Source organism: Suncus etruscus, chromosome 17 (genome assembly GCF_024139225.1).
Source record: "Suncus etruscus isolate mSunEtr1 chromosome 17, mSunEtr1.pri.cur, whole genome shotgun sequence".
Classification (NCBI taxonomy): Eukaryota; Metazoa; Chordata; class Mammalia; order Eulipotyphla; family Soricidae; genus Suncus; species Suncus etruscus.
Genome location: NC_064864.1, coordinates 58521661 through 58544103, shown reverse-complemented (window position 1 = coordinate 58544103; position 22443 = coordinate 58521661). Strand labels below are relative to the sequence as shown.

The following is a 22443-nucleotide window of genomic DNA, read 5'->3' as shown; positions in this document are numbered from 1 at the left end:
CTAGATGAATATTTGTTAATTTCCATTATTGATATCCTACTTTATGATAGGTACTAAGTTTTTTAGCCAAGTGTGCGTGTATGTGTAAATATAGAGTATCTATTTCATGAAAATCTTAATTAGATATCAATAAACTTGAAAGTAGAATGAGAGCAAATAGTTGTGTCTTCTTATTACGTTCATTTAATATCTAAAACATTAACTTTATACATTGCTGTCAGAATGCAATGCTCAGTATATTAAAAATATACATTATTGTCATAATGTAAGGCTCAGTATATTAAAAAGGTATCTAGATCATACTAAACTGTCAGTAATTAGACTCATTCCTCTTTTCTCTCCCCCAATTCTGAAAGAATGAGATCTTTTATTGTTTTCAAAGTTATGAAAACTATGAGCCTTGTCAGCATTGTTATAAATCTCTTATGATCTATTCCTCCCGCACTCTGTGCCCCCAACTGATATGACAAGAGCTGATATATCTATCTTAAAAATCAAAGCTAAGGGGCCAGAGAGATAGCATGGGGGTAGGGCGTTTGCCTTGCATACAGAAACACGGTGTTCGAATCTCAGCATCCCATATGATTTCCTGAGCCTGCCAGAAGCTATTTCTGTGCATAAAACCAGGAGTAACCCCTGAGCGCTGCCGGGTGTGATCTCCCCCCAAAAAAATCAAAGCTGATAACTTCCCCTCTCTGATAGTAGGGAGTTTATGTCACCTCTCTGAACCTCCTCTATTAATATGAGACCTCAATGACAATGGCCCCTCCTCAGAGGTAAGATGAGAGAATGACGTCGCGCATCGCATGTTCGTGGGGCACCTGGCGCTAAACCATTCGTAGACGACCTGCTTCTGGGTCAGGGTTTCGTACGTAGCAGAGCAGCTCCCTCGCTGCGATCTATTGAAAGTCAGCCCTCGACACAAGGGTTTGTAAAGAAAAAATAAATAAATTAATTAAAAAAAAAAAGATGAGAGAATGAAATAATAAAGCTAGGAAAGCATATGGTACAACCCTTTTAAGTACTATATGCTCCAGAGAAATCTATTTTTTTTATAAATAGTGTGTTATTATAGATAATAATTATAAAATATAAACACAACACATTCAAGAGACAACTCAGTGAAATGAATATTTGGATGGACATAAAGGATCATGAAATTACTTCTGGTCTCCATCAGAAAACTCTGTCAAAGTGTGGAAGTGAGGAAGTGAATTCCTCCACTGTGGTTGAGCAGGAATAGGATTTCTCCCATCTCTGGATTGTTCCTTTGGTTTAAATTCTACCCAGAGGGGCTGCTTTCCTTTGTTTGAACAAAAGAGAGATGAATTAATGAGCTGAGTAAGTGCTTTGCATGCGAAAGGTCTGGGTTTGATCCCAACACTATATGGTCCCTTGAGTATCAGGAGCGACCTCCAAACATTAGCCAAGAATATACCCTGAACACCACTGGGAGTGAACCTCCACTTCTCCCCTAAAAAAATCAATGATGCTTTTAAAACATCGGTGAAATTTGTTAGGGCATTCTTACTCAGGACCATCCTGAGAGGTTCAGGGATCATTAGGGAGAGAAGACTGAGCTTAGTAACACAGGAATAAAGAAAATAATATCATAGGAAAAATAAAGAAAATAATATCCAAAGCGCAGATAGAGTTCAGAAATATGTAAGTTATACTAAGAGACAATAGCAAAGGTATGTGGGATTATAAGGAACCAATATAGCAAGAGTCTTTGCTGAAGGCAGCCAGGGTATCAGCCCTCTCCTGGACTAGTGAAGTACATGGACCTCAGTCAGCAATCCAATGGTAGGTTCTAGTCCAACAGACTCCACAGGCAAGGATCTTGCTAAAATTGGATTTCAAGAAATGTTCAGAGATAAGGAAAAGAGTCATGAATTTGAAGTTTAAATCCTTGGCACCAGCTCAAACGTAAAAACCTGTGTAGAAAACTGCATGTTGAGGAACAAGTTCTTGGTTTAAGAATCCCCGGGGTTTCCTGAAATACTGGAGGCTATTTCCTGAGAGATAACCCTCTGGATAAGAAGTGGATGTTTTATTTCATGTTTCCAATGATCTAAAACTACCTAGAGAAAAGTAGAGTGCTGGGAGACATAGAGTACTAGGAAGAAGTATTACTACTGGGAGGAGGTCTCACACCTCAAGGCTCTCAACTGCATTAGCCTTATTACTTCTACCCAGTCCAGCAGTGTAGAAACCATAGCTTTGTCTGTCTCCCACATTCTCCAAGTTCAACCCTTACTTCTCAGCTCAGCCCACTCCCAAGGATGTGTTAGTATAAGTTTTATTGCTAATGCTCTGTTTTAAGAGCCACTCTGAATCACTAAACAGCTGAGCACAGACAAGTTCTTCCTCTCAATAATACTACAAATGATTTCTCTGACTAGATCAGACATGAAACTTCCCTCTCATCTTTCACCTCTTAACAAAAGCTCTGACAGTTGCTGGAGAAAAAACAAATAGATAAAAATCATGTATAATTACAATGTGAATGGAAGCTTGGTTAAAATGGAATCACTTGAGTTAAGCTCTACTGTAGCCGTAAGTGAGGCTATAATTCAACTGAAGAGGTTGAGTCAGTAGTTATAATTTCCAGTTGAACCCTGCTAGTTATTTTGCCTTTTAAAAATGAGTGTATGTAGATGTTCACTTTTGTTTTGTTTTGTTTTGTTTTGTTTGAGAGCCACACCCAGAGGAGCTCAGGACTTACTCATGGTTCTGTGCCCTGGGAGTCTTCCTGGCAGGGCTCGGGAGGACCATATAGGTTATTAGGAATAGAACTTGGGTTGGTTTCATGCAAGGCAAACACTCTCTAGCTCCAGCATTTGATCATTTTCTTACTGGAAGAGGGTTCACCATGGACAGAACATACACTTTAATGTCTTTCTTTAACTTTCCTTCTTCTCTTTTATTTACTTTTTTTTGGGGGGAGGGCACACACACACACACACACACACACACACACACACACACACACACAGGGGTTATTCCTGGCTATGTGCTCAGAAATCGCTCTTGGCTTGGGGAGCATATAAGACGCTGGGGGATCAAACAGCAGTCCGTCCTAGGCTAGCATGGGCAAGGCAGACTTCGCCCCTGGCTTGGGGGGACCATATGGGACTCCAGGGGATCGAACCAAGGTCCGTCCTACGCTAGCGCTTGCAAGGCAGACATCTTATCTCTAGTGCCACCTTCCCGGTCCCATTACTGCTCTCTTACTACAACAAAGTAGCACAGCACAGAAGAGGTCAACTGGTCCACAAAACCTTAATTATTGACAGATTCAGCCTTTGGGGAAAAAAAAAAGTGCTGGAGTCCAAAACACCTGGGTTCAGTTCAGTCCTTTGCCATGTGTTCGCTATGACCTTGGAAGCCACAAGACTTTCACAGAAACTAACATGCCAATGACACAGCATTGACTTTACATTGATTTTGCAGGCATGCAGTGGGAATCCATTAAAATAATATTTGTAAACAAACAAACAGACAAACAAACCTGTAGTTCTATTCCTCCGTTCCTAGCACAAAGTAAATGCTCAAGAAATGATAATTACCATAGATTATTCTTTCCCTTAGCCAGGAAATGTATATCTCGTGATTCTTTGTGCTGAACCAGGATGGTGTGTGTGTGTGTGTGTGTGTGTGTGTGTGAGAGAGAGAGAGAGAGAGAGAGAGAGACAGAGACAGAGACAGAGACAGAGAGACAGAGAGAGACAGAGAGACAGAAGCAGTGGGGTAGGATTTTGTGTGGTCACAGCAATGATCAAAATATAGAACAGCTCTGCTCTTATGGAGCTCAAATTCTAGTGTAGAAGAGAGACACTAGGATTAGGAGAGATCAACAGATTATTTTAAAGAATGATTGATGCTATAAATAGAAGAGGATCTGAAAATAAGTGACAAGGCAGGGGACAGAAAGTTTCGAAGACCTAAATGTAAGAATGAGTCATCCACGCAAGTATCTCAAAAAGGAATGTTCCTGGCAGGTGGTGATGGTGGTGGGGCATTAAACCGAGGCCCTAGCCAGGATTGAGCTAAAGATGGTCCAAAAATAAAGTGGTGGCCTTGAGACTAGGGAACCATGAAGGAGAGGAGAATAGCAGAGGATGGGGGATCAGGGGTCAGTTGGGATAAGAGAAGGCCCAGAGAAGATGTTTAGCTTTTAGAGGCAGGGATGCAATCTGAGATCATAATGGGACAGAAATGTAACTGGGTCCTTGGCCTCATTCTATGACCTTTGTTATAATTACACTCATCTTCTTTGGTGGTGAGCATTGGTGATGATGGAAACAGGAGACGATTAGAGGCCCCAGTGAGCTTTAGTCAAAGGGGCACTTTAGGTTGTGGCAAACACGTCACACTGCTCCAGCTGGATAGCATGACCTCACTTGGGCTTTTGCCTTACAGTACCCCCGCTTCTCCTGCTAATACCATTACCTCTTTGAAATCATTTCTTATCAAGAGCCTTTAAAACAGCTCCAGGCAGAGCACTTAAGGTAAAAATCAGTTAACAGTAATCTGAAAACACTCTAATAAATTTCCAGCAACCTAAGACCACCAGATAATTTTTTTTGTCTCTAGGGTCCCTCAGAATTCACAGCTCAGTTCTCATAATTAGCATTTCTTTTATGTCTGGATCATTGAGCAGGCGTGAAGAGCCTGTGATAATATTTTTACCTGTTCCAGGTTTAAAAGAAAGTTTCAGATAAAATCAGTTACTCCAACTGCCTCAGGAATTGTTAATAATGACCATGGGGCATTACTTTCCCCCTTCAAAGCTTTGCTGTTTGGCTCACTGAAATGTAAAAGTAAACCTTTAGTTGACCCATGTTTGTCCATCTTGGATGACTCCTTCTCTTCTTTATTCTCCTCCTCATGCTCTTCATCATCACCGAACCCTATTAAAAATTACTTAGCAATTTCTTTAGAGTATGGATATTTGTGTTGCTGTCTCATCTGGCCTTAGATATTGTTCAAGGAACAAAATCCGAATGTGATCATCTTCAAAATCATGCTTTCAAACTTGCTTTCTTAATCTGGACTCCACAAATAATTCCCTAAAATTGGATACAAACACTTCCTTGCACTTTTTCTACCCCTCTAGGGAAGAGTCTAGAGTTTTGTTAGATTATCAAAACATTGTCAGACTGCAAAAAATATTTAAGGAGTATTGTTTTTTATGACTTTCCCAACTCAATCAATAGCAAAGTTTTCAAAAGAATATGTGTTCCTGGGAAAGGAATGTGTATTGGGGTGAGCAGAGGCATACTGAGATTCTGGAATATATCTCTATGATCATTTATCATTTATGCTTTGTAAAAAGTACATAATAGGATATTTTTCTTTGTAGATTCTGGTTGTATTACTCAGAACTCATAGGATAACTACAAATGTTCTGCTGTGTCCACTACTTATCTGGCTCTGTTCCAGCCCATTACATACTTTACTCAGTCTTCACAATCAACTTGTAGGGGAAGGTACTAGTAACAAGTTTGTTTTATAGCTGAGGAATACGTGGCACAGAGAGTCTACAGCCATGTGTTGAGTTTACATCTCACATTCCAAGACCCTTCACAGTTGTGGATCATGTAGTTTGTCCAGCTTTAATGAATGGTTCAGAATAATGATCATTTTGAGCATGCCTCAATAATAGCCAGGGAGTAATCTTGAAGCATGTGCCCTATTAGTACCTGGAGTCCTAGATGCCCCACTTCAGGTCTTGTAAGAACAGATGGCAAGCCACAGGAATGGGAGAGTCAGCTGACTGATCTGAGTAATTAGGCTTCAACAAAGAGTTACTGTAGTTTATATGACTGGGAAACTGATCAAATGATATTTGTTATCATCAACATTATCATCAACACTAGAAAAATAATACTGTGTCCATAGGGCATGCCAGGCCCAAAACAGTTTCAAATGAACCCAATCTTCTCTGAAAGACTAAAATCTTCATTAGTTCCAAGATTATATCAGTTGACAGGACTTCATATGGGATTTTTGCACTGCCTAGATTTTCTTTAATCAATAGTTAATGAGTAGGGGCCTGGAGATTAAATGGACTTTCCTGTATGCCCGTTAAACATAATCTAGTGAAAAATAAATTGTGAATATTAATCTTATCTGGACTTACAGTGGTTTCTAATAATTCTAAATGCACCCATAATTTGTATATACATGTGTCAGTGATCTATGTAGGTTAAGTAGTGATTCTGTGGTAGACCTAGAAGGCTTTGGGAAAAGTAACTATAAAATAACTTAATAGGGGAGCTGGTACAATAGCACAGTGAGCAGGGCATTTATTTGCCTTATATGTGGCTAACTCTGGCTCAATCTCCAGCATCCCATATGATCCTCAGACTACTGTAAGGGGTGATTTCTGATTGAAGAGTCAGGAGTAACTCCTGAGCATTGCCATGTGTGACACTAGGTAGGGGTAGGAGAAGATATTCCTGTTTGAACACTGGCACCTCTGGCTCCCTCCCCAGCATGTCAGGCATAGCCCTAGAGGTCTCCAAGCACTGTTAGTTATGGCTTTCATGGTTCCAGGTACACCGAGTCCTAGACGGTCCAAATCCTTGCCCCCTAGCACAAAACCAATGTCCCCACTAGCTGATTATCGCTAGAAATAGCTCCTGTACCCTCTAGGTTCTATTTGGGGGCTTTTCTCCAAAGTTTAATAAAGTATGTCTAGGGGTAGACATAGAATGATCAAATTAATTTCTGGGATATATAAAAAATACAGCATGGGGATAATATCCAAAGAAAATAGACATGAGGGCCAGGAGATTCATGATGGCCATGATAGGAAGCATGCCACAAATAGCGAAGAAGCGGAGTTAGGGCAAAGAGGCAACATTATGACAATGAGAGTTGGAATTTTTCACTTTAGACAAGAACTGGGTCCTGAAAGGAGATAAGTGATATAAAAAGGGGAGGGAAGGAGGAGGAAGGCAGAGAGAGAGAGAGAGAGAGAGAGAGAGAGAGAGAGAGAGAGAGAGAGAGAGAGAGAGAGAGAGAGAGAGAGAGAGAGAGAGAGAGAGAGAGAAAATATCTGCCACAGAACCAGACAGAAGGGAGGGCAGGTGGGAAACTGGGACATTGGTGGCAGGAAATGTGTATGAGTAAAGGGTATGTACATTGTATGACTGAAACTTAATCATGAGCAACTTTGTAACTGTGTATCTCATGGTGATTCAATTAAAGAATTTATTTTATAAATTAAAGTATTTATAGATATGCAACAGAAGGGGGTGTAAGTCACCCTAACTCTGGAAAGAGTTGAAACCAACTCTTAGTAAGAATAAGGTGGGGCTAGGTGGCACTGAATCAGCATTCTGAAAAGCCTAACCTACTTGAATTTTTGAATCACTGTAATGAATTTCAAATGTTTGAAGAAATAAGATAACAAGATTATCAGGGAAATTTATTCAAAAGTAACCCATATTGTATTATGTTTATCAGGTTTTGCTTCATAACAGGTACTTTAGGTAATTGTGTACTGGACTTGTTGATAAACTTCATAATCTTGGAATACTATTTGGAAAATATGTAAATTAAAAGGTAAAGATAGTTGCTGAAATATATTTAGAACATTTAACAGAATACACTTCCCCCCCAATGTAACAAAATTAAGTTTTTTTGTAAAACACTCTAAGAGGAAGTCTTAGGGGATTAGAGAGAGAGTAAAGTGAGGAGGGTGCTTCCTTGCACATGGCCAACAAGGATTCTATCCCCAGCATCCCATAAGGTCCCCCAAACCCTGGAGAGATTCCTGAGTAGTAGCCAAGAATAGCCCCTGAGCACTGGTGTAGCTCATTCAAAAGAAATCTTAGTTGAACTTAGACTCCCCAACTAGATAGAACAAATTAAATGCTACTTTACTTTGAACTCATTTGACAAAGAATAAAGGCAAATGTAGTTTTCCTACTCTTCTTCTTCTTCTTCTTCTTCTTCTTCTTCTTCTTCTTCTTCTTCTTCTTCTTCTTCTTCTTCTTCTTCTTCTTCTTCTTCTTCTTCTTCTTCTTCTTCTTCTTCTTCTTCTTCTTCTTCTTCTTCTTCTTCTTCTTCTTCTTCTTCTTCTTCTTAGGGGGGGGATTGTTGTTTTATTATAGTAAGTAGTGGGTTTACAATGGTGTTGACATTTATGGTCTTGGCCTAACTACTAACCTTACCATCACCAAAGTCCCAAGGTTCTCCCCATAACCTTTTGTCCCATTCCATCTACCTACTCACCCCACTCTCAATTTGGTGTTCTCAGTTTGTACTTCAGTACCCAGAGTTGATTATCAATTGACATAGGCTATTCTTGTTTTCTTTTTTCCCTGAGTAAGATCATCTAGTGATTGTCTTTCTCCCTCTGGTTAATTTCACTCATCACATCTTCTTCTGGTTCCATCCAGGTTGCAGAAAATTGTACGAATTTCCTCTTTTTTTTTTTTATAGCTTTCTCCTCAACAACTAAAAATATGGAACGCTTCACGAATTTGCGTGTCATCCTTGCCCAGGGGCCATGCTAATCTTCTCTGTATCATTCCAATTTTAGTATATGTGCTGCCGAAGCGAGCACCCTACTCTTCTTCTTTAGGAAGATTTTTCCTTTCTTTCAAAGACTGATTCTAAGTACAAATAAGAACAGTTTATTTACAGACATGTCTTGATTTCCCTTTTAAGTATTTTCACATTCCTTCCAGTGTCTTGGGCACATGGGGAATTGCCTTCTAGTCTTAGCTTTGCCCAACTCTTGACATAACTTCCTTTTGCATAGTGGAGACCTGCATCCCATTCCCATTTGTAGCCCTTTATTCTGGGTTCTGACATGGGGTAAGTAGGGTAGGCATGAACAATCTGCTTCCTTGCTCCATGTCAGCCCCAAATCCAGGTCTTTGCTTCAAAATCATTACACAAAGTACAGCTCATATTAACCTACTTGAAAACTAAATGCTCTTCTTGTCCAGAACGGTTGGCATTTGTCATATACAATCACATTCTTTTCTTATTACTTTTCTAATTAACTATTTTTAAAAAATTTTTATTATGACCAATGTGAATTACAAGTCTTTCACATATTTAAGGTACACAGTGACAGTGAACAGGCCAATTCCCACCACCAGTGTTGACCTCTCTCCACTCCATTCTCAGGATGCATCTGATACTTCTCTCTTTGCTCCCTGGACTGCTAGTGTAACATGTCCCTTTGTACGTACCTTGTTGCAGATTAGGGGTCTTAATTCTGTTGTCATTGACTTTGGGTTTGGTGTTTAGGTTTAATCATTTTTTTATTTCTATTCTAATTCCAAGCGACTGCTTGCTCCTGGCTTCATTCACTTCCCCTCAACTCAATTTATGAGGCAGAACAAGATGATTCAAGTTCTGAGGTTCTGTTGGAACAAAACAAAACAAAACAAAACAAAATAAGATAAAACAACAAAACAACAAGCAGCAGCAAAAAACACAACAGCAACAAGAAAAATGCAATAAAATAGCAATAAGGAAAAAAAGGAAAAGGAAAGAAAAAATGGGGAGAGCTAGTATGGCAAAGATTTTTTTTTTTTTTTTTGGCATAGGTATAATAAGTATTGAGAATATTAGAAAGGGAATTTCCTTGGCCTAAGAGATTCTGGGTTTCTCTACTCCTGAAGCATACTGTCATGGTAACAACTACAGGCTCTAGACATGCTCATTATAGAATCGCAAGGTCCTTTTATGGTGCCAGGAAACGTTCTGCTCAGTTGTGGCTGGCTAAATCAATCTTCTGTCATTAGAGATCTTGGTATTTGTATAGGTCATAGGATGAAGTCTAGGATAGAGTCTTTATGGTTCTAGAAGTTTTACTCGGTCATGGTTATTGTAGTCAGTCTTCTGTAATTAGTGATCTTGGTTTTGGCACAGATCCTAAAACAAAGCCTAGTATAGAGTCTTTCCTTATAGTACCAGATGTTCTGTTCAGTCATGGTTGTCAAAGTCAGACCTTTGACTTTCAGATCTCTGAATTAGAGATCTTGGTTTTTGTACAAATTCTAGGTCAGAGCCTAGACTAGGGTGTTACTTATTGGTCCCAGTAAGAGTTCTGCTCAGTCGTGGTTGTCAAAGTCAGTCTTCTATAATTAGTGATCTTTGTTTTTGTACAGATCAAATGGTGGAGTGTCTTCTGATTTCATATTATCTTTAGATGATGAGGCAGGGCAACTTGCTCTTAGATCAAGTTGTTGCTTTTCCCTCATCATCAGGATGTCATATCAACCTGGTGCAAGTTGGTGCCAGCATGGCATTAGGGACTCCCCAGAGGGTGTTTGATTCCTGGTGCTGCTGCATGGAACTGTGTCAGTTGTACAGCTGTGATCTGGGATTTAGGGTTGGGCAGTTGCTGTCCGATCACATGGAGTCTAAGTTGAGTCCCCATGACAAGTGTTCAAGGTGGGAGATGACCTGTATTATAAAATTTATGGGTTCTTATCACTAGTAGATAAAAGCTTGCTACTATATATAAGATTTCCCCTTTTTTAGTATGCCTAAGCAAAAGAGAATAGTGTCATATTATATTGCTGGTGCTTTGGGTGGTAAGAATGACAGGCTATACATTCTCTGTGTCCTGGTTTTGACCTGAGCTTTTATTCCAAGCTAGACTTTTTCTTCTAGAATTTCATACCAAGCAGAACCAAAACAAGCAAAATTAAAAAAAATAATGAAAAATAAATAAATAAATCATAAAAATAATCATAAAAATTAAAAAAATTAATGGAGGAGGCTACCTTTACATTTTGAAATAAGAGCACTAAAAGGTATAACTATTGAGGTATTACGCATACAGAGAAAATATATATCCCCATTAAGTCTTATTAGATATTCTTGGGGGATGAGATCCAGGGCACCTTTCATCCCACATCATAGTCTTATTGAGTTTGAGAAATGGTTTGATGAAGTAAGAGATCAGGTAGTGTCCTTGAGTTGGGGATCCTACTGGAGCTGAATTCGGTAGCATGCAACAATCACATTTAGGGGGGAGTGTGAGAAGAAGGGCCATAGTATCAGGACTGAGGGAACTGTAGGATAGAATGAGTCTGACAGGGATAATACTAAGAGGAGAGATAATACTAAGAGGAAGTATATACAATATAGGCTTGGATTGGTTACATTATTGATTGGGCAGACATAAAGTAGTCCACTGTATACAAATATATGCCCACTTATGGACAAACATTAGATATTTATTCATAAGTTGTTGGAGGTCTGACCCTCCTGAGATGGGTCTGAGCACTTAAAAAATACTTGATTTACAGCAAGGGAACTTCTTCTGAGAATTATGTTATGGGTGATTGTCCTTCCACTGTCCTCTTTCTTTGCATCTTTGTTCTCATAATTAAAAATTAAAAAATTAAAAAAAAAAGAAATACTTGATTTAAGAAAAGGAGCTATTTCTGAGTGCAGAGCCAGGAGTAACCCCTAGTACCACTGGGTGTGGCCTAAAAACAAAACAAAAAAGAAATATAGGTAAGTGAATAGAAGTCAAGAATTACAATTAAGAAGGAAAGACAGGTATTAACTTACTAATTATATAACAAACTACTCAAGTATAGAATAGTTTCCATTCCTATGGAAGAGAAGCAAGGAACTTTTATCAGAGGGTCAAGAAGATTTTCATGTAGAGGCAGAAATTGGAGAGAAAAATTGGGGGCTGACATAGGAAGGAAAGTGTCCAAGGGAGGTTCAGTAATCTGGAAGCTATATTGGGGGTGAGTAGAGTTGGAGTGAGAAAGAGTCGAGAGGGAGAAGTTGGAGGTGGTGAGGTTAGCAATTGCAGACAGAGCCAAGCATTAATGACTCTATTTTTCTCAATCTTTACAACTATACTGAATAATAGAAAGGATTTTTAATTAGTGGGAATGAATATCGGGTCAAGAAATGAAGGTGTTTGGTCTGTTCTGTGTTCCATTTTACAATGTTCATTCTGGCTGAACTATGGATGGTTTTGAAAGGTGGTCAGTGGGAAACCAGATGTGAGAAGTCTAGAGAGTAAGTTGGTAATAGCACCCAATAAAGATGGTAGTTGCCAAGAAAGGAGAGTGCAGAGAGAAAGAGAAAGAGAGGAATGATGGGATCAGATCAGTTTAGAGAAAGAGTGAAATAGAGAAAGGAAAATATATGGTGGGGTCAGAGCATTTTAGAAAATAAAATTGCCAAACATTAGCATTGGGGTATGATGTGGGAAGGAAATAGATTCCTAGGTTCAGCCTACTAAGAAGAGATTATGGAGCAAGAATAATAGAGAGCCATGAGCCAGCCAGAGATGCTAAGATAAAATATCCAGGTATGTAGAAAGAAACCCAGATAAATATGGCATTGTGAAAGCTGGGGAAATGCCTTGATCCTTATGCTAAAGCCCAAACTTGCTCCACAGGCTGTCAGCACCCAGAATTTAATATAAAATTATCCAACAGCAGATGAGTTTTGGGTGAGTCTGGACACACACACACACACACACATACACACACACACACACACACTTGCTGTGGTTATGAAGATATCTTAAGACTCAAAACCAGGAAGGACAGCCAGGGGAAAGCTCAAAGTGATGGAGCACATGCCTTGCAGGTTCAAAGCCCTCATTTCAATTCACAGCTTTGCACAGCCTCCTGAGAATCACTGAAGTGACCCATGGCCTGCAGCACTGTTGGGCTTGCAGTGCTAGACTTGGGCACAGAACTATCTGGCTTTGTTACCCAATTTTTGCCTTAAATGGCAATCCCCCAGATCTCCTCAGCATTACTTTAGCAATTCCCAACACCCAAAATTTAAAGAAATGAAGCATCACATACCTCAAGATGCTCTTGGATTTTGTTACATTTCTAAATACTATAAACTGTGTTCTGTTACTTGCAGACAGCTTGTGTCATTTTGGTATTTTGGGTTTTTCACTTTTTTTTTGGTGTGTGTGTGTGTGTGTGTGTGTGTGTGTGTGTGTGTGTGTGTGTGTGGTTTTTTTGCTTGGTTATTGGTTTGGTTTGGTTTTGGGGTCACACCCGGCACTCAGGGTTTACTCCTGGCTCTGCACTCCTGGCCAGCTCGGGAGGCCATATGGGATGCTGGGATTCGAACCAGAGTCTGTGCAGGGTTGGCCGTGTGCAAGGCATTAAATGCTCTACTGCAGTGCAATCATTCCAGCCCCATCAACTCGTGTAATTTTGAGCCTAGTTCTGGATGCTAAGGTAATTCTAGCATCTATGAAGAGAATGAAGTCCCTCTGACTCACATTTCAATTGATGGCAGAGTGACAATTTGGATTTGACTGAAAATCATTTTCATCATTTTGTTCATTGAATAAGCTGGAAACTTTAAATAACCCAAGCAAGTGGCAGTCAGGATCCTTGGAGCCCATCTTACCAGACTTGCCAACCATTGGCTGGGTCTCAGGGCAGGGCCCCAGTTCTCCTCTGCATCTGGGGCTTTGCATGGGATAACTAGTAGAACAGGATAATTAAGAAATTATCTCATAATATTTATTTATTTATTCTGTATAACTAGAAGTTCAGTCTTAAGAAACAAAAGGTGTTTCCCCTGTTTTTTCCAGGATATTTTATGTCCTGAGGCTTCCATGGTTTCTCAGGAAAGTTAAGAAATTTCCTGAGAAACAATCTTACTTCTATGAGAGGAGGGAGAGAGAGAAATAGAGAGAATGAAAGAAAGAAAGAAAGAAAGAAAGAAAGAAAGAAAGAGAGAGAGAAAGAAAGAAAGAAAGAAAGAAAGAAGAAAGAAAGAAAGAAAGAAAGAAAGAAAGAAAGAAAGAAAGAAAGAAAGAAAGAAAGAAAGAAAGAAAGAAAGAAAGAAAGAAAGAAAGAAAGAAAGAAAGAAAGAAAGAGAGAGAAACTATTGACTAAAGTTGGTCACCAGGAAGACGAAATTTCAGGGGTCTTGTTTTTCTTGTAGAGTAAAACTGGGTTGTGTGAGGAGAGACTGTGTATGAGAAGCCAATGGAGGCTAATGGAGCACAGTCAAAGGGCTAATGGTGGAGAGTTCTGAGGCTGGTCATGATACAACCTTAGAGATGGCTGATGTTCAGAAGAAAATGCCAGTGGAAGGACATGAAACTCTAGGCATGAAAACTCTAGACTTAGGCATGAAACTCTAGACTCTTGAGGGTTTCCATGAAAATCAGTGGCTAGAATTTTGTGAAGAACAAGAACGTTTATGTTCCACAGGGCCAAAATGAACTGAGTCATCTTCTCTGTTCTCAATCTGTGCAACACAAGTGCCAGAATGATAGAGATGATGGGATTCCCCTAAATGATTACTATGGGACTTCTGGGGACACTTAACATGAGTCACTGGGGACAGATTAAGTCAACATTTATTCAAAACACCAAAACTGAAGACTGCTTCAACCATACACCCCCGTGAGACCCTGGGGATATACATTTGGTATCACCACAACAGCCTTTAGAGATTAAACAGTCTCCTGGTCCAATGTGTGGAAGAGGCAATAATAGACAAAGCAAATTGAATAACCAAGAATGGTGTGAAAGTGTAAGAAAAAAGTTAATTGTCTCTGCAAAGAGAAATCCAGGGAGAAATACAAGGGGAGGGGGCCCTCTCAGGCAAAGTAGTGTGTCATCTGGAGACTGAGGAGGACCTGGCCATGAAAGGAACTCATTTCTAAGAGAATATAATGGCCAGAGCCCAGCAGGTAAGCAGATGGAAGTTAGCAAAGAGCAAGGAATGGGGCCTGCCTGGGCTGAACTAGAGAAAGGACAAGAGAGGCAGGGCCTGAGAGTCAAAAGACCCAGATAAAGCAGGGATTTTTTTAGCCTGAGGAAGAAGTTTGGGGGTAAAGGGAATAGAGTGGGTAGGGCTCTTTGTACTTGATCATTCTGAGTTTGATCAAGCATCCCATGTGGTCCCTTGAGTCCACCAAATTAATTACTATGTGTAGAACCAAGACTATCCCCTGAACATCACTGGGGATAGAAACAGAAACAAAAAGGTTTGAAAAGATAAAAATAAATTTGGGGGACTCGAGCAATAGCCCAGTGGATAGAGTATGTATCTTACGTGCAACAAATGGGGATGGGAAAGATCAGCTCCAGAAACCCACAAGTCTGACATTCAGGTTTCACTGCCTGGAGTAGTGAAACTACTGGCTAATTGATTGCAGGAAAGAATATTAGAAACAAAATGAGCACAAATAGCTTAGATAGCTTGATTCATTTTTTTCCCTTTAGAGCTGAGCAAGAGAGCACTTGGAACAAAATCAGGCTCTTGAAAGCCAGAAAGTGGGAGAGAAGAGACAAGTAGGTCTTAGTACCTTCCCCAAATCTAGAAAGTCACAGGCCATGAAAGTTATAGTCTAATAAACTTGACACTTGGTTTGAGAAACTTTTTGAAAACAATGCTTAAACCAGAGTTGTATGTGCCTCTTAGGCAGTAAGCTACAAGAGGGAGATGTTTGCGGTGTCTCCTCCATTGCTATAAATACAAATTGTATTTGTAATTCATATTTATCTGTTGTGCATTTGGTACTCAACTAGTAGTCACTGAATAAAAGAAAGATCAAAAGAACCTGGAGGAAAGTAAATAACGGCATCAATTCAGTAAGGATAAGTCAGATCAGACTTAATTTTGTTTCACAGGTATTCATAAAATATAGTATTTGATATGTTTGAGGATAGGTTAGGGTTATAACTGGATTTCACCAAGTTATTTGATAATGTTCCTCATAATATTCTTGCAGAGAAATTCTCCTATACCTAGGGGAATCTGTAGCAGTTGAGAAAATGGATCATGGCAAGTTTTGAGCCAAGAATTTGAGTGAGTTTGGAGCAAAGATTTTTGTATTGGAGCTAGAAGGAAAATAAGGAGGAACTGCTAGCAGAAATCTGGGTTTAGTACAGTAAAGGGTTTAGTTCAAATCACTTACTTTCTAGGTGTGATATTTGGACAATTATTCAATTCTTTTAGTTGTAGTTTTCTTATTTGTAAGTTAAAAACCAGAGTATTTTGCAGGATCACAAGAATAAGGCCTATTGAGATGTTGGCAGGAATGTCAACATGTAGGATGGCAGGATAAAATATTGTAAAAAATATCTTGAGGGCCCGGAGAGATAGCACAGCTAGCACAGCGGCGTTTGCCTTGCAAGCAGCCGATTCAGGACCAAAGGTGGTTGGTTCGAATCCTGGTGTCCCATATGGTCCTCCGTGCCTGCCAGGAGCTATTTCTGAGCAGACAGCCAGGAGTAACCCCTGAGCACCGCTGGGTGTGGCCCAAAAACCAATATATATATATATATATATATATATATATATATATATATATATATATATATTGAAGGACTGGGGAGTGGGAAATGACAAACAAATGCAATGCAATATATACACACAGATACATGTCAGTCATTATGAAAGGTACTGGTGGGGTCTACCTGGTTCCCTGAAATTTTTTTACTGGTGCAATTTTTAGGATCAACATTTTTTTTTTAAGGATCTCATTGGACATGTTTTAAAAAGGCACAAACAGGTTAAGGAGATAGTACAGGGGGTAGGGTCCCTGCCTTACATGTAACAAATTGAGTTTGATTCCTAGCATCTCATATGAATCTGAATCCCGCTGGAAGTGACCCCTGAGTGAAAAGCCAGGAGTAATCCTTAAGCACAGTTAGGTGTTGACCCTAAACAAAACATAATAAAATGTCACCCTAAAGTTCGAGTTTGAAAACAAGAGGTTGGAAGACTGGCGTATTTGTATATGTAGAATTTGTGGAAAGGATACTTTTCTCAAAACTAGTAATGGTAATATATTTATTATTCTCTCTCTAATTTTTCTGGTTAGAAGTTTGTACATTTTATTGATCTAGAGAAAGAGCCAGGTGTTGGTTTAATTTATTATTTTTAGTTTTCTGTTTCACAGATTTCTACCTTTACCCTTGATTTTTGATTTACTTAATTTAGATTCCCCCCCCGCCCAGGCTAACACTGAAATCAATGTCTGAGACTTCTTTTTTGATTTTTTTTTTTTTTTTGATTTTTGGGCCACACCCGGCGGTGCTCAGGGGTTACTCCTGGCTGTCTGCTCAGAAATAGCTCCTGGCAGGCACGGGGGACCATATGGGACACTGGGATTCGAACCAACCACCTTTGGTCCTGGATCGGCTGCTTGCAAGGCAAACACCACTGTGCTATCTCTCTGGGCACTTAGACTTCTTTTAATATAGGTGTTTTCCTACTATACATTTCTCACCAAGTATGGCATCTCTCAAATTATGATGTGTTGCAGTTCACTTATCACTGGACTCAAAATACGTTCTAATTTCCATGGCTACATCTCCTTTCAATGAGTAGTTTTTTTGGGGGGAGGGGTTTGGGCCACACCCGTTTGATGCTCAGGGGTTACTCCTGGCTAAGCGCTCAGAAATTGCCCCTGGCTTGGGGGGACCATATGGGACGCCAGGGGATCGAACTGCGGTCCTGATCCTTGGCTAGCGCTTGCAAGGCAGACACCTTACCTCTATCGCCACCTCGCTGGCCCCAGGCCTTTGCTTTTTTTTTTATGCTTCCCCATATTTATGTATTAATTTGTTTTGATTACATAGTAGTTGCTTTGGTAATTAGAGTCTAAATTTTGTTTTTGTTTTTGTTTTTGGGCCACACCTGGTGGGGCTCAGGGGTTACTCCTGACTATGTGCTCAGAAATCGCTCCTGGCTTGGGGGACCATATGGCACTCCAGGGGATCAAACCTCATTCCTTCCTAGGTTAGCATGTGAAAGGCAAATGCCCTACTGCTGCGCCACAGTTCTGGCCCTAGAGTCTAAATTTTAAACTGTTCAATTGATCTTGAAGTAATGTACCTTGAAGTACATTAGACCACTCTATGTTTAGCATAAGGATGCCATAAAGAATGATTAGCTCTCTCTGGATCTTGCACTGTCATATGTCTTACTCTCTATATTCTAAATCCCACAAAACAGTGCTTTTATTTTTACATGAAGTAATTAATTTTTTAAATAGCTTTAAGAAAAGAACAGAGCTTTTAAAATTATCTTCATGTGACATTTTTTGTTGGGGGAGACTGATTTTGGGTCACTTGCAGCAATATTCAGGGGATCAAAGCCAGCTTGGCCACATGCAAATCAAGTGTTTACCCACTGTATTATCTCTTTAGCCCATTCATGTGACTTCTTGAGCTCTTACTTCCTTTTTTTTTTTTTTTTTTTTTTTGGTTTTTGGGCCACACCCATTTGACGCTCAGGAGTTACTCCTAGCTATGCACTCAGAAATCGCCCCTGGCTTGGGGGGACCATATGGGACGCCGGGGGATCGAACCGCGGTCCTTCCTACGCTAGCGATTGCAAGGCAGAACCTTACCTCTAGCGCCACCTTCCCGGCCCCGAGCTCTTACTTCCTTTGTGAAGATTCAATTTTCTGAATGGAGCCATGTGGTTTCTTTCTTTTTTTTCAGTGCCAAAGTTAAAAGCACTTCAAAAACACCTACCATTTATTATTTAATTAAATTTAAATTTAATTATTATTTAATAATCATTTAATCATTTTAATTAACTTAAAAATTTTTGGGGGGGTTTTGGGTCACACCTGGCAGCGCTCGGGGTCACTCCTGGCTCCACGCTCAGAAATCACTCCTGGCAGGCACGGGGGACCATATGGGACCCTGGGATTCGAATCAATGACCTTCTGCATGAAAGGCAAACGCCTTACCTCCATGCTATCTCTCCGGCCCCATAATTTAATTTAAATTATTTAATAATTTATTATTTAACCTATAGACCCCTCAGTGTACTCTCCTTGGGGCTTGCCTCCAATATCTAAAATGACAACTTTGGGTATATGTGGTTGGCAAGTGTGGGTTAAGAATGTCCCTCAATTATTCTGAAATGGAAAGGATTCCTCCATACCAAGACTTTGGTGAAGACCAAATGTGGAATATGACCTAGCTTCTGAATAGGGGATCAATAAAAAAAAAAAAATCAGACAAAAGTAGAGGTAATATGCAACCTCCCTCCAAGTCTCTACCTTTCACTTTTTCTGGTTGAGAAAGATCCCCCCCTAGAAGGTCTTCAGGTGATTCCTTTACACATTAAACAAGAGTACTGGAGTACTCATTTTATTTTGGTTTTGGGGCCACACCCTGTGACGCTCAGGGGTTACTCCTAGCTATGCGCTCAGAAATTGCTCCTGGCTTGGGGGACTATATGGGACACTGGGGGATTGAATCATGGTCCGTCCTAAACTAGCCTGGGCAAGGCAGATGCTTACCGCGTGTGCCACTGCTCTGGCCCCTGGGGTACTCATTCTTAAGAGTCCAGACTCAGTATCCTTTAATCCCTATCATCTACCCCCAAAGTACCCTTCAAGAAGACAGTACGCTGTCCAAGTGTGAGGAGAGTCTGAAAACTAATCTAGGTCTAGAATGTGCACCAATCATCAAGACTGCCCACCCCATCTGTTCTCCAAGGGGGAGTAGGCTCAGAGGTCTCCTAGGTTAAGTTAGTGCTTCTCAATAATTTTGTCATGCCCCCCTAGGAAGAAGAAAACATTTTTCGCGCCCCCCCCCCCGCGCGACTGTAAATAATATCTTCATTAAAAAAACCTTTAACCTGCAAAACAAAAATACATAAATAATTTGAGCTGACTTTTTAATCAGAGGTGATGTCTGGATTAATGGCTACAATGAGCACGTTTTGCAATGCAAAGCTTTTCGAAGCGGGGTTTGAAGCAGGGCACAGCAACTCTCAACTCGGAGACATACAGAGACAGAGCTTGTTATGATAGTGTTTGCCGAAGTCTAACGCGCCCCCCTTTACGGAGCCTTGCGCACCCCCTGGTGGGCACGCCCCACTATTTGCGAACCAGTGGGTTAAGTCAAGTTGGTTCCAGGTTAAGGTGGGAGAGCTAAAGTACTCCTCCTCCATGCAAAGTGGAATGTTTGGATGGGTTGTGGCTAAGAGATAAGAGCTGTGATCTCTACTTGGTGTCTGGTTTTTCTGATGGACTCCTCCCAGCCTCAAATACCTGCCTGAGTTAATCCTATAGGAAAGTTAGGGTGGGACTCTTCCACTGATAGAAGATAGTTTAGAATGAATTCCCAGGTGATGGGTTCAGCTCTCCCCACACTTCTTGCCTTTGTCCTGGGTAGGACAAGTTTCATGGGGAAGGTACAGGGTGGAGAGAGCTCCACCATTTAAACTTCTTTCTTGCCAGAATGGATGAGACCAGAGGTTCTAAGAGGGGGTCTAGGACCAATATCCTGACACACATCTTTCCTGGGACCCTTAGAAAGGACAGAGTTCCTAAGGAACAGAGACAGAGCTCAGATTGTCTGCTTCTTTCACCTGGGTAAAAGTGAGTCCCAAGTTGTGATATCCAGGGTGGGTTCCCAGAGTTCACAGGCCTGCCTTTCTACAGCAAAACCTGCTACTTGGTCTTTCTGGGAGGAAAGGCAAGACCTTTGACTAAAGGAGATGGGGCCTCATCTATCCAATACCCCAGAACACCTGGGCTGGGATGTCTCAAGGATTGGGGGTGGGGTTTGGAAAGGCGGGGCCTTTTTCTCGGTGTCCTCCTTTCCTGGGTGGGGAAGTCCCAGGAGAGGGGTGAGGCCTGATCAGGACTCTTTATGCTGAAGCTGCTTTGGCAGCTGCTGGCCTTGGAAACCGCTGGGGACACAGAGGACAGGGGTTAGAGACAGCCCAGAGGGGGGGACCATACACCTCTCGACAGTCCTACCACCATCCCTTCCTCCTCCTCTGTCAGAATGTCCTCCAGCCCAAGATGAAAGGGGTCCCTTAGATTCCCCCAAGTGGTCACTGGGAAAGTGTAGGTCCAGAAAGGCATCTGAGGGCAGTGCTGGGGGGGGGGGGGGTTGGCTGATGAGGAGGAGCACTAGATCCTGGTATCCCAGCTACATGGAGCCATGTGGTTTCTCTCATTCTTGCTCTCTGCAGAATATTTCTTGTAATGACTGTCTGTTGTTGATGAACTCAATCTGCTTTTGTCATCAGAACATCATTATTTTGGTTTGTTTTTGATATATATTCATATGGATTTAGTTCTAAATTAACAGTTTTTTTTTCACTGAGAATTTTAAAGATGTTGCTTTACTCCAGGGGTCTCAAACTCGCGGCCCGCGGGCCGTTTGTGACCCTCCGTACAACATTTTGTGGCCCGCGGCCGGCCTTCAAATATCGCAGTATTCGCGATTATTCGCATACCAAATAATCGCAATAAAAATCGCATTAGTAAGAAAAAAATCGCATTAAACATTTGCATACCCCGAGCAGTTCCGTTCGGGGTATGCAAATGTTTAGTACGATTTTTTCGATTATTTTCTTACTAATGCAATTTTTTATTTCGAATATTCGGTAAGCGAAATCCCTTATGCGGCCCTGCCTCACCCAGACTTTGCCTCCTGCGGCCCCCTGGTAAATTGAGTTTGAGACCCCTGCTTTACTCAATACTTATTTGTAAATTTCCAATGAGAAGTTGGTTGTTATTTACCATTTTTCCTCTGTACAATAACGTCTTTTTGAGAGCTGGAGTGATATCACAGTGTTTGACTTGAAAGAGGCCCATCTGGTTTTGGTCCCAGGCACCCCATATTGTTCCCCAAGCACTGCCAGGAGTAATTTTTTTTTTTTTTTTTATTTAAACACCTTGATTACATACATGATTGTGTTTGGGTTTCAGTCATAAAAGGAACACCACCCATCACCAGTGCAACATTCCCATCACCCAAGTCCCAAATCACCCTCCTCCCCACCCAACCCCAGCCTGTACCCTAAACAGGCTCTACATTTCCCTCATACATTCTCAATATTAGGACAGTTCAAAATGTAGTTATTTCTCTAACTAAACTCATCACTCTTTGTGGTGAGCTTCCTGAGGTGAGCTGGAACTTCCAGCTCTTTTCTCTTTTGTGTCTGAAAATTATTATTACAAGGGTGTCTTTCATTTTTCTTAAAACCCATAGATGAGTGAGACCATTCTGCGTTTTTCTCTCTCTCTCTGACTTATTTCACTCAGCATAATAGATTCCATGTACATCCATGTATAGGAAAATTTCATGACTTCATCTCTCCTGACAGCTGCATAATATTCCATTGTGTATATGTACCACAGTTTCTTTAGCCATTCATCTGTTGAAGGGCATCTTGGTTGTTTCCAGAGTCTTGCTATGGTAAATAGAGCTGCAATGAATATAGGTGTAAGGAAGGGGTTTTTGTATTGTATTTTTGTGTTCCTAGGGTATATTCCTAGGAGTGGTATAGCTGGATCGTATGGGAGCTCGATTTCCAGTTTTTGGAGGAATCTCCATATCGCTTTCCATAAAGGTTGAACTAGACAGCATTCCCACCAGCAGTGGATAAGAGTTCCTTTCTCTCCACATCCCCGCCAACACTGTTTATTCTCATTCTTTGTGATGTGTG

General features: G+C 40.7%; 1 protein-coding gene and 1 non-coding gene across 2 annotated transcripts in view; one reads left to right on the top strand and one right to left on the bottom strand.

Annotated features, from left to right (window-relative positions):
• The window catches only part of GPAM (glycerol-3-phosphate acyltransferase, mitochondrial), a 75385-nt gene that overhangs the window by 2781 nt on the left and 50161 nt on the right, over positions 1 to 22443 (top strand). The gene's annotated exons all lie outside the window — the stretch shown is intronic.
• LOC125995266 (U6 spliceosomal RNA) lies at positions 8478 to 8584 on the bottom strand. Its single transcript, XR_007490815.1, has one exon. It is a non-coding gene; the product is annotated as a U6 spliceosomal RNA (small nuclear RNA).